Raw genomic sequence first — 11924 nt, forward strand, 5'->3', positions numbered from 1 at the left:
AACTGGAGCACCCAGAGGAAACCCACGCCGACACGGGAGAATCTGCAAACTCCACACAGACAGTCACCCATGGCTGGAATCGAACCTGGGAACCTGGCAGCAGTGCTAATCAAAGAGGGCAAAGCCATCAAGGTTTCATCAAGGGAACCTGATGCCTGACAAATCAGCTGAAATTCTTTGAGGAAGTAATGAGCAGGTTAGAACTAGGACAACCAAGGATGTTACCTACCTGGACTTCAAGAAGATCTTTGACAAGGTACTGCACAGGAGGCTGCTGAGTAAGATAAAAGCCGATGGTGTTAGACACAAAGTGCTAGCATGGATAGAAGCTTAGCTGACTGGCAGAAAGCAGAGGGTGGGGGTAAGAGGATCCTTCTCAGGATAAGACTCTAAGACCATAAGACTTGGCAGCAGAAATTAGGCCATTCAGCCCATCAAGTCTGGCCCTCCATTCAAACATGGCTGATATGTTTCTCAACTCTATTCTTCTACTTTCTCCCCATAACCCTTGATCCCCTTTACAATCAAGAACCTATCTATTGCTATCTTAAATGTACTCAATGACCTGGCCTCCACAGTCTTCTGTAGTTAGACAAGGAGGAGGCTGGGATAACACAGCTAGCCAGTCTACTTGTCCACCTTGGATTCCAGCATTTGCATTGTCTGCCTCCTAAGGGTTCCTTCACATTAAACTCACTTGTCAAGTTTGCCTCATTACACATCACTAAATTCAGTATTGCCTTTTCCTTGGTGGGGGGGGGGGGGGGGCGGGGGAGAGCGTTCCACCACAAACTGCTCCAAAAAGCCATCTCAGCAAAAGCTTCCAAAATTGTGAATAAGTGAAACCACTTTTCAGATGCTTTTGGAATCCTGAAGAAGCCTGAATTGTATTTTGATGTGGTGTGCCTTCATATAGTCAACATTAGGCATTTCCGTTCTTAAGTAATTAAAGCATCTATTGGGTCTGAAGTGGACAAAGATGCTAATACTTCATCCTGAGGCAAGCCTCCCTATATCTTTTAATTATATAATGTGGCTTTGGGTACTTACTGCCCTTTCGGTGCTATGTGCTCCAGTAGTTTGACATAGAGTCACAGAGATATACATCACGGAAACAGACCTTCGGTCCAACTCGTCCATGCTAACCATATATCCTAAATTAATCCAGTCCCATTTGCCAGTACTTGGCCTGTATTCCTGTGAACCCTTCCTATTCATATCCAGATGCCTTTTAAATGTTGTAATTGTACCAGCCTCCACCTCTGGCAGCTCATTGCATACACGCACCACCCTTTTGCATGAAAGAACCCTTGGTTCCCTTTTATATTTCCCACTCTCACCCTAAAACTATGTCCTCTAGTTCTAGATTCCCCCAACCCAGGGAAAAGACCTTACCTGTTTACCCTCTCAATGCCCCTCATGATTTTCTAAACCTCTGCAACGTCACCCCTCAGCCTTCAACGCTCCAGGGAAAACAGCCCCACCATCTCCCTGTAGCTCAAGCCCTCCAACCCTGGCAACATTCTTTTAAACCCTTTCTGAATCCTTTCAAGTTTCACAACATCCTTCCAATAGGAGGGAGACCAGAATTGAACCCAAAATTCCAAAGTGGTTTAACCAATATCTTGTACAGCAGAAAAATGACCTCCCAACTCCTATACTCAATGCTGTGACCTCTGTGAGATGTCCTTCATGTCAGTGATATCCTTCATATATTAGGTTTGCTGGTAACGTACTTATGGATAATGTGCCAAATGTATACTTTGGATCTTTTTGACATCTCTGACTTGCAGTGCACTCTCTGAAGACCTATGGGAAGAACTTTAACCTCAGACATGTGTAGCGTGTTAAAGATTTTACATTTTAAGGCAGGACACAAAGCCAGTTCTAAGTTCTAGATTTCATAGAGTATTTTCACCAAGAAGCCTATTCAAAGTTGAGGGTTTCTTAATTGGATGCAGTTAGTTACTTTATTGCTGCAACGAACTTCCTTTGGTAACTTCAGTGAAGTGTTTTAAAATTGTTTCAAACTTGACTCAAAATTTGACTTGAGCACCATAGAGTTCCTGTGGCTTGGAAAGTTGTCCAGAAAATGAGAGAGTGTTTGAGCAGTACTTCAGATGGGTATTTGAATTTTTCATTGCCTCACCTAAATAAAAGCTCATTTCTTGCAGCTAGAATCTCAGGTTCCCCTGACAAATATTTTTCAGAGTGTTCCTGTGGGAACATGGTTTTTATTTGAGGCTCTGTTTCAAATGGACATTATCCAGTATGGAGGTGCCTTGGATATGTCTGATGGTACATGAGGTGAGGAAGGCATTTAAAGCAATACTTCATGCTGCGGTGGGATCAGGGATATACAGGAGATGGACTGAGGTCATGGGAAGCATAACTCATCTCACACAATTTATAGAAACACTCCTGCTTCCTTGATCCCTTCGGCTGAGATTGCCATGGCAAGTGATGGCAAACATTTGTAGCCGCCTTTAGAAAGATCTGCTTGCTGCTGGATCTGTTGGCCATGCATTACCTCTCGCTGTGGAAATGAATAGCCTCAACTTCACTCACACCCTTCCAGAGTTCCACCTTTCACACATCCAGGATCACCCAGTAGGCTGCATAAAGATCCATAAGTCCAGTCATAGATGGCATATATGCTCGGGGTAACATTTTTGTCGGAGAAAATGAGGACTGCATACGCTGGAGATCAGAGTTGAGAGTGCAGTGCTGGAAAAGCACAGCTGGTCAGGCAGCATCCGAGGAGCAGGAGAAGCTTTCTCCTCAGATGATATCCAGAATGAATAGGCACTGGGGGTCACCCCTCTGCACATTAGGCAGTCAGAACGTAATCACAGGAAATAAATAAATAGTACTTTTTCAATCTTTTTACAACCAAAAGAAAGGCAATCATATGTGCAGTGGATTTTCTAGAAGTTGTGAGGTAGTTTTTGTATCTTGGAAATTTTGTAAGATTCCAGATTTGCCTGTTTCAGATGCCAAATATGATAAAGTTCCACTCACGTAAACAAGATGTGCCTCATCAGGCTTCTTAGAACTCTAATAAGACAGAAGCATTACAAATGGAGCCAAATGACCAGCAGGTCTGTCATACAACAAGCCACAGAATGTTAAAGATGTGCTTCAGATGTCCAGACATATCTGGAAGCACTTTGCAGTATTCATCAGTTAAGGTATCAGAATCAAAATGATATTTTGTAACTCACATTGAAAAAAAGCCTGCTGTTTACATTGGGTTGAGGAGTCTTTTGTCTTCCACCCATCAGTCCTCCTTACTCCAAAGGTACCCTTTCTTCCAGAGAGAACTGCTCAACTGCTCCAGCTACTCTCTCTCATTGTCACCACTGGCTGTTAGAGTTTCCATTATACAATTCCAGTCATCCTAACAATAAGCAGAGCACACAGTGACTATGGGGTTGTGTGATTATAGGTCCATTTGAGTCAAGGTGGTTAGAACATTGAACCCACATTCTCCTTCTGCAGCACAGACCTAGGAGTTCCCTTACTGAGGCTGTTAATCTGGTCCAATCAGGGAGACCTGGCTGACATAAAAGGGTGGATGCTGACACTCTCATACCTGTCTCAGTGAGAGGCTCTGCTATGGTCAAAGGCTATGCACTTGTAAATAAAAGCTGATTGGTGATGGGGTACCAGCCTACTTTGATCAAAGTATCCCTTTCAATTTCAACAGTTGTCATCAATATTAACAGCCATCCTAGACCAGTAATACTGATTTTTGGTCAGGTTAGATGTCTTTTCCATTATCTGGTCTCTTATTTTATTCTGAACTGCTTCCAAAACTTGTCATGTGAGGTTGCTGGGAAGGATGATTGCTTCATCTCTCTCTCCATGTCATAAACTAGCTCTTGGAGGACTCCATCCTCCTTCCTGATCCTCTTCCAGCACCTCAACGATTTTCATGTATCATGGACTCTGTCAGGAACTGGTACTGGACTGATGGCTGTTGAGCATTTCAGTAATAGTGCAGTGTCCAGATGTTCACATCAATCAGGTAAAGTGGCTCATTAGTGTGCAAATGAGGTGACACGGTGTTGAATGCTGAGTCGGATGTCATGGGGAATGGGGTTGGAGTTCAGCCTTTGACTTGTGCCATGCCATTAGCCACTGAGCCTTGCTACCAGGCAGGGTGCTTTCCCTCTCAAAGAGCATTAGTATTTGTGTTACTTTTGTTTGACCTATTCCAGATCTGCAATCAAAACTGAGCAAGTTCAGCGGCCAGTTAGGTCTCTGTTTCTCCAAAGCTGGCATGGGGAATATTAACTCTGCTTTGTTGTCCACAGATGCTGCCAAATCTGCCAAGTTTCTTTCTCGCACTTTCTGCTTCAATTTGAGATTTCCAGCATCTGCAGTATTTTGCTTTTATTGGAAATGTGAAACCCATATGTCAAACTGAATTAGTAGGATTGAGTCAAGGTAGCTAAGTCCAACCCATTAAGTTGACTTTTAGACTTACCCCCCTCATGCAGTTACATCCAGACCCTATCTCACCCCCAACATATTAGAATCTTAGTGCCTTTGTTTCTATTCAAGTGAAATTTTTCATGAATAGAATGTTTGTGTGTTTGTGGCAAATTTTAAATTGTGACAAATGCTCTTCCCCAGTCTACTTTATTCAGAATAAACATTTTTTGATCAGCATGCATAAATACAAAAATACTTGATTGCAAATATAAATAGCTTCACAGAATGTAAATGTGTATGCTGCTCTCCACACTTCCTTCAACATAAAAAGGGAAGGCTCGTGTAATTAATCTTCCTGCTGCTTGCAGTAAGTTAATCTCAATGGGATCCATCCAAACGGTTTGCACATCAAAATCACGATCTCCTACATACTTTCGAGTGGGCCAATTTGCATAAATTTTGGAAAATAAGAATGATTATTTTTCTGCTACATTTTTCCCATTTTGTAAGAAAATACTGTAATTAATACGTTGGAGATTTGCTAAGAGTTTCTGAACCTGTTCTTAACAGTGGCTGGAATGGAACAATGTTTAAGAGTTGCAATTGTAATTCTTCTAAAGTTTGTGTATCTGTGTGTGGGGGTGAGGGTTAAATGATAATCTGCCTCAGGATTCAACAGCAGCAATTAGTTACTGCTCTTTACAATTGCAAAGAGAATATAAAAAGGAGTTTAATATTACACTTAATCCTCTCTTCTAACATTTTATAAATTATATGAAACAGATTTTAATAAGACCATGAAACAAATCGTCAATGAAATTTATTAATTTGATTGCAGTTATATTTTCATAACCATTAAAGAATATTCCGACTTTGGGAATAAGGTGGAGAGACTGTTGCTCCTCAGATGTGTAGCTTGTATTTAGATGTGGTGTGCGATCCTTCATTGCCTTGCATGTGAATTGAAAGCATTTTCCTTAACAAATTGCTGAAAGAAAATAATCCCTATAATGGAAGCCATAATTTAATTATCAGTGCATATCTATCTCTATATCTCAAATTACACAAAAGTTTTGATTAGTCTCAGAAACAAGGGTTTGGATTGAACAGGGAAATAAAGAAATTATTAACTGAAAGAAAAGTTTATGCAGTACTGCAATTTTGCTATCTGTGCCAAACACGGATTTTCTGTTAATAAATAATGGATGTTTATAAAGACAGACATTTTGGAAATAATGGACGTTCAAGACTAAAACTGAGAGGTTTGTTAATTATTTAAGAGGAATTAAGGTTGATTTCCAGAAGTACTCATTTGAATAATTCCTGCACAGTATGTGTAACTGTAGCCATGTGTACATCCAAAATGAGCAATGATAGGGGATCCATAGACTCATAAATGCCTGACTTGGCTTGAATAAGGAATATAATTTTACCATTACTTTGGGATTCTCTTATGGTCCCTATGTGACTGAGGCACAGTCCCTGCTTTAGTCACATTAATTAGGTGAAGTATATATCATTGATGAGTGGCTTGGTGGGTTTTGATATTACTACTTCCACACAACATAGAACTTTGCTTTCGGATTGTGAAGGAGAGTATTTGCAATTAGTATTTGATCCAATGTTTAAAACTGAGAATGATGCAGATGAGGGTAAACTTAGGAATGCTGTAAATGATTATGGCCCCACTCCAAAACTTGATGGCGATGCAAATTATAACCTTGCTAAATAGGTTGATTTTCACCCTGCAAATTCTTTGAGATTTGTCTATGACAGGTGGCAAGACTGCAAAGGTCTCAAGATTAGCCAGAACCTTGTGTTGGCTGCAGCATAACAGCCTCCCATACTAAAAGACTCCATATGGAAGTGTGAGTCACAGGCTGTAATCCATGACAAGTGTCTTGCTCATTTCAAAGGACCACCAGGCAGAGAGAAAAGTGACCATGACACTCCTAAAACAGAATTAAACTTAAGAGTTAAATTTATTTCAAGCCAACTCTCAGCCAGAGCACTCTTGCCCCTGAACTAGAAGATTGTGGGTTCAGGACCCACCAAAGACAAGGCTCAATATCTCAGTGTGATGCGGAGGGAGCACTGCATTATTGGAGGTGTTGTCTTCCAGGTGAGATACTTGAACAAAGGACTTTTCTGCCCTATTAGGTGGATGTAAAAGATCTGATGGCACTACATAAAAAGTAGGGGCGTTCTCCTGGCTAACATTTATAATTAACTTGTCTGCTTTTTGTCAAGTTAAATGAGAGTGTGGGTTCAGGCAATGTAGTTGACACTGTCCATGTGGACCTTCAAAAAGCATTTGACAAAGTGACTTTTATTAGGCATTTTAGCAAAATACAACTGATGGCTTGAGAAGGGGAAGTAGCAGCATGGATGCAGGAATAGAAAATAGAGAGTTGTAGTGATTTTATTTTCCAATTGCAGGGAGATACACATTTGTGTTCTTCAGCATTGAGAACTAGGGCAACATTGGTATTTGATATACTTCAATGACTTCGATTGAACATATAGTGCACAATTTGAATTAAATGTGCATGTTGTGCAAAATTTCAAATTCCTGTAAATAGAGAGGAAAATCTTAAGTTCTTGTAGCTCAATTACTAGTTAGGATTCTAAATGCATTGCTTGATACTGTGCTCAATTCAACGATAGCTTTCATGGGAGTATTAGGCAATAACTGTTCAAACAGAAAAGGGTAGACACTCTACATACAGATATGCTCGTCGGATGCTGCCTGAATTGCTGTGCTCTTCCAGCACCACTGATCCAGAATCGGGTTTCCAGCATCTGCAGTCATTGTTTTTACCTTACAGAAATGAATAGACAAGTGTAATGAAATAGCCCAGCACTCAGTCACTGTTTGTTGGCTCCAAGTAACCAAGCGGGTGTTGTGTGAGATACTTGCAAGCATTATTCTGTGTAGCTTAAAAGTATTAATCATACACTTTAGCACTGTAATTTCACTCAAGGAAATGTAGAAAAAGTTTCAGGTTACAACTGACTGGTACTGCCTCTGCATGTGCCAGCCCTGGATTTGCCTTGTAAAAGATAGCTACTGAAGAACCATCCAACATTCACAATCAGAGTAATGCCAACAAGGAACTTCCAGCCCTACTTCCCCTGGAATCCACCAGTCTCCACCAGTCCTACGGCTGTTCAACTGAATTGCAGAATGGTCACAGCACAGAAGGAAACTATGGTGTCTGTGATGAGGTCATTTCAGCACTTTCTGAAGATATGAGTGTTGGCAGTGAACACAAAGGGTATCTTTAGCAGCCTGACCTGGCTCCCAAGTACCATACAAGTCATTTTCCTTTTCTTTGAACATGCAAGTCTCAATGCTTTCTGGCAAGCCAATCTTCAGTAGGTGATAGCATAAACACATCTGGCTAAATCCTGAGAACTTAGACACTGAAAGATAATCTCATCAGCAATAGGATTGCCTTGGGCATTCAAGAACCTACCATGACAGTACATCTGATAAGAGAGAAGAAACTTGCTCTCAATAAAGCAATCAGCATGAGCAGGAGCTCTGAAATAGTCAGTCATCATCATCTCAATTGTATTAATGGGAGAGCAGACAAGACTTTGCATTTTACTAAGAGACCATTGAGACTATATGAGAAGAATATATTCGAAGAAAGAAAATAAATGTTTTCAGAAAAACCTGCAGGAAGTTCAAGGCTAGAATATAGGATGTAAATATTGTAGAGGACCCTTACACACAAATAAATCTGACAAACAGTGCAGTAAGTGCAAAAAAGCTGAATGACTTTGCACACTGGTGTTTCTATAGAAAGAAGCAAAGGAAGTCTATAAAGATGGCAGCTGGAAAGATGTCAGCCAATGATATTGATGAATCACTCTCCTCTAGAAAACAGGTTGGCATCATCAGGTCCAAAGTTAATAAATGGTTTATGACTGTTACAATGATGATTGCAGCAGAAAATTATCAAGTGAATGTGAAGTACAGAATTACATCAATGCTTTATTCAACAATATCAGCTTCACAGATCTGTGCCTCAAGATGGTGAACCAAAAGTGAACCCCTTGAAGGTAAGGTTGAGGTTATATGATAGAACCATTACTGATCCCTGGTGGACAAGTGAAGCTGAGAGCCCAATGCAATGGGAAGAATGGACACCTGGAGTTTCTGATCATAGAGAAGTGAAATCTGCATATTTCGCTCAAACAGGTCTTAAGTTTGGATTGGTATCCCTGCACATGCTGGAAGAGACCTGCAGAATTTTGAAGGCCATTAAGACATTGATTGCTGAACAGAATCTGGAACATCCCATTGGTGTTTTTGCAAGTCCTATATAGCTTGCTGATGAATAACGTGTCAATGTACACGAATGAATGAGACCGACTTAGCATCTGCTGGGGAGAGAACCAGCCTGAAAGACAACATTAAGTTGGAAAGGAAGGGAGTAATCAACAAAGTGACAATGCCTACATTCTGAATTAGCAGCATGTTAGCAATGAAGAATGTTGGAAAACTGAGTGTGTGGGCAGAGTTAAGGACCTCAATGAAGCTTTGAAGAGATTTCACTATCTCAGGTCAACCATTGAAAAACGTTTTCCACAACCTACCAAAGTAAAGGTCTTCGCTATCCAAGATGTGAAGGATGTGGCTGCTGTCAAGTGAAGCTGGATGAAAGCAGCAGATTTCTAATTACATTCTGGACAGTATTTAGGAGATACAGGTACTTGTGCACTCCGATTGGCAGTTTCAATTCTCCAGAAGAGTATTAATGTTGACAGCACGATTATCTCTCAGTCGGTCAATCACAACTGCTACAGAGACCTTACCAGATGTACTGTCGCTGAAGTAGGAAACGATGCAATTGAAGTTGCCTAAAGTCAAGGACATTAGTCATGTACTGACAGAGGAATGGCTTTAGCCAGAGCCTGGTGAGGTGACAAGTGGAGCAAAGATGCAGTGTTGAGTAAATATGAAAACAATGCAATTAGATTTTGAATTTGTGAACTATCCAGCAAAGTTTTGAACTAATTTCTAATCAGAGTGTGCACATTTCCATAATATCATTACTAAAGGTGTGAAGTGGTATGGGCACAGAAGATGTAGGAGCTTTCTCTTGAATTTAAATATTGGCAACATCAGCTTGACATACTCTGGCAGTCATCAATCCAGCAGAGACACTGAACCTGAAAGGCAAGTGTATTGTTTTGATCAAGCACTCATTGTGGGAATGATAAGGAGCATCATCTCAGGAACAAGCAGAGACCAGGCAGACCACAGCAACTTGTAACATCGTTAAGACCTGTATATTTTTGACATAATGGATGAAGTGGGACAAACTAGAATTATAACATAGCTTTGTTAACTAATGATATTTTTCTTTCCCCATGTATAATGGGCAACTTGGATAATTTGTAGGTGCTTGAAGTACATAAATTGCTTTTTTTTTGTTTTATGAAGAGTTGAATGTTTGGAAAAATGCATTTGTGATTTGTGTACTACTTGGTTTAGCATATTCATGTGACCTCTCCTATAACTAGCATTCATTTCAGTTTTTTGACAGCCATTAAGCACATAACTTGAAAAAATCTGATTTGAACTGGGAGTGGGACAGAAAGGCATCTGTGCCTGAAAGTATGGAAATAATGGAAAGTGGTCTACAGCCTGGAAGCACTGGGTAAAGAGTTTGGTGTGCAATTTCCCACCTTCTGTAACATGTTAGCTGAGCAGGAGCTCTGGTTGGATGTTTATACTCCATCTGTTTATTTAATATTGCAACAAAAATCTGAACAATCTCTGGGTCCCAAAAAGCTTGTTTTTTACTTTAATACCAGGCATTGTTTCTGTGCCATATATCAAATGTAATTGATTAGATAACTACCTACCAGTCACATACACCAAACTAAGTTGAAGTACACTCACAATCTGTCAAATATTAATTGGTAAACCCTGTGGACAGCATGACATTCCAGAGAATAGGACATTAACTGAAATATCCAAGGTAAAATGGGGAGGGCTTAGAGCCAAGACTTTTTTTCAAATACCAGTTACATTGTCAGTTTAATGTTTCAATTGAATCGCTGGCTTAAAAAATGAATGTAGCCAACCATAATATGAAAACACCATGGAAGCTATGGTAATACTTTGTGATTCAGTCAGATCTAAGGGAAGAAGTAGTTTAGAGTTTATCAGAAGTGTCTGGTCAGTATAGCTCTGTCAGTATAGTCTGCAAGGCATGGTACATATGGGTTTACCCCCTGGATATAATTTGGGAAGCTATGCAGAGAATGCCCAGCTGTTAGTTTGGATCTCTAATGTTCCACTCTGATGGAAAACTCTCCTTACATGTTCAAAATAGAATTGATGTAGAACTGCATTGAATCTTCTACCGCTTTGTCTCATTGCCTCGGTTGTGAAATTCAAACAATCATTAGAAAGCAAAGTCAGGTGAGGCATAAAGCAGGGCAGATGATCTGCTACTACACATTTTCAAGCTTTGCTGAAGTTGGATTTCTCAACCTCATCTCCCTCCCTACCCATTTTCATATCAGTTGGTATAACCCGTTCCATCACATTGTACAAATAAGGTCATTGCCTTTTGTGCTGTAGTGTATCTTAATGGCGATTTGCCAACTTCAATTCAATATAGATAAAAAGTAACCTGAGAGAACAGAGGGGGGAATTCAGAGCTACTTTTAAATAAAAGCATGCAAGGTCAATTTTTGACTGTGCTCACAATGTGAAGCTTTGCTTACCAGAAAAAAACATACTGATCATTGGGAAATGTGTGACTCATTATTTTCTAACTATTATGTTAAGGTTCTGCACAATACTGCAAACTATATGGAGAGGAAAGGTTTAGTCCATTTCCAAGCAACAGTACTAGTCACCTTGCAAGCCACTTTCATGTTACCCTCAATTTAAGGTGTTGAAATTGAGAGTGTACTGCAACTCACAAATCTGTTATTCATGACATGTACCTGAAAGCTTTCCTCAAAGCTTTGCAGAGTACCTCACAGAAACAACTGCAGAAGAATCAATATGTGTAGAAACCGTTTGCTACCATAACTTTACTTGCACCATGTGACATTGATCCTGGCTTTGTGTTTCACTTTGCTACTATCTCAGTGGCGGGTATTATCACAAATAAAAGGTTTATAAGATTGCTACATTTTGGGATGCAGTCTTAAATTTACCATAAAATGAAGAAAGTGAAAGGGTCGTATAACCTCATAGAGTCATAGAGATGTACAGCATGGAAACAGACCCCTCGGTCCAACCTGTCCATGCCGACCAGATAACCCAACCCAATCTAGTCCCATCTGCCAGCACACGGCCCATATCCCTCCAAACCCTTCCTATTCATATACCCATCCAAATGCCTCTTAAATGTTGCAATTGTACCAGCCTCCACCACATCCTCTGGCAGCTCATTCCATACACGTACGACCCTCTGCATGAAAAAGTTGCCCCTTACGTCTCTTTT

The sequence above is a fragment of the Chiloscyllium plagiosum genome, chromosome 12 (assembly GCF_004010195.1).
Source record: "Chiloscyllium plagiosum isolate BGI_BamShark_2017 chromosome 12, ASM401019v2, whole genome shotgun sequence".
Lineage (NCBI taxonomy): Eukaryota > Metazoa > Chordata > Chondrichthyes > Orectolobiformes > Hemiscylliidae > Chiloscyllium > Chiloscyllium plagiosum.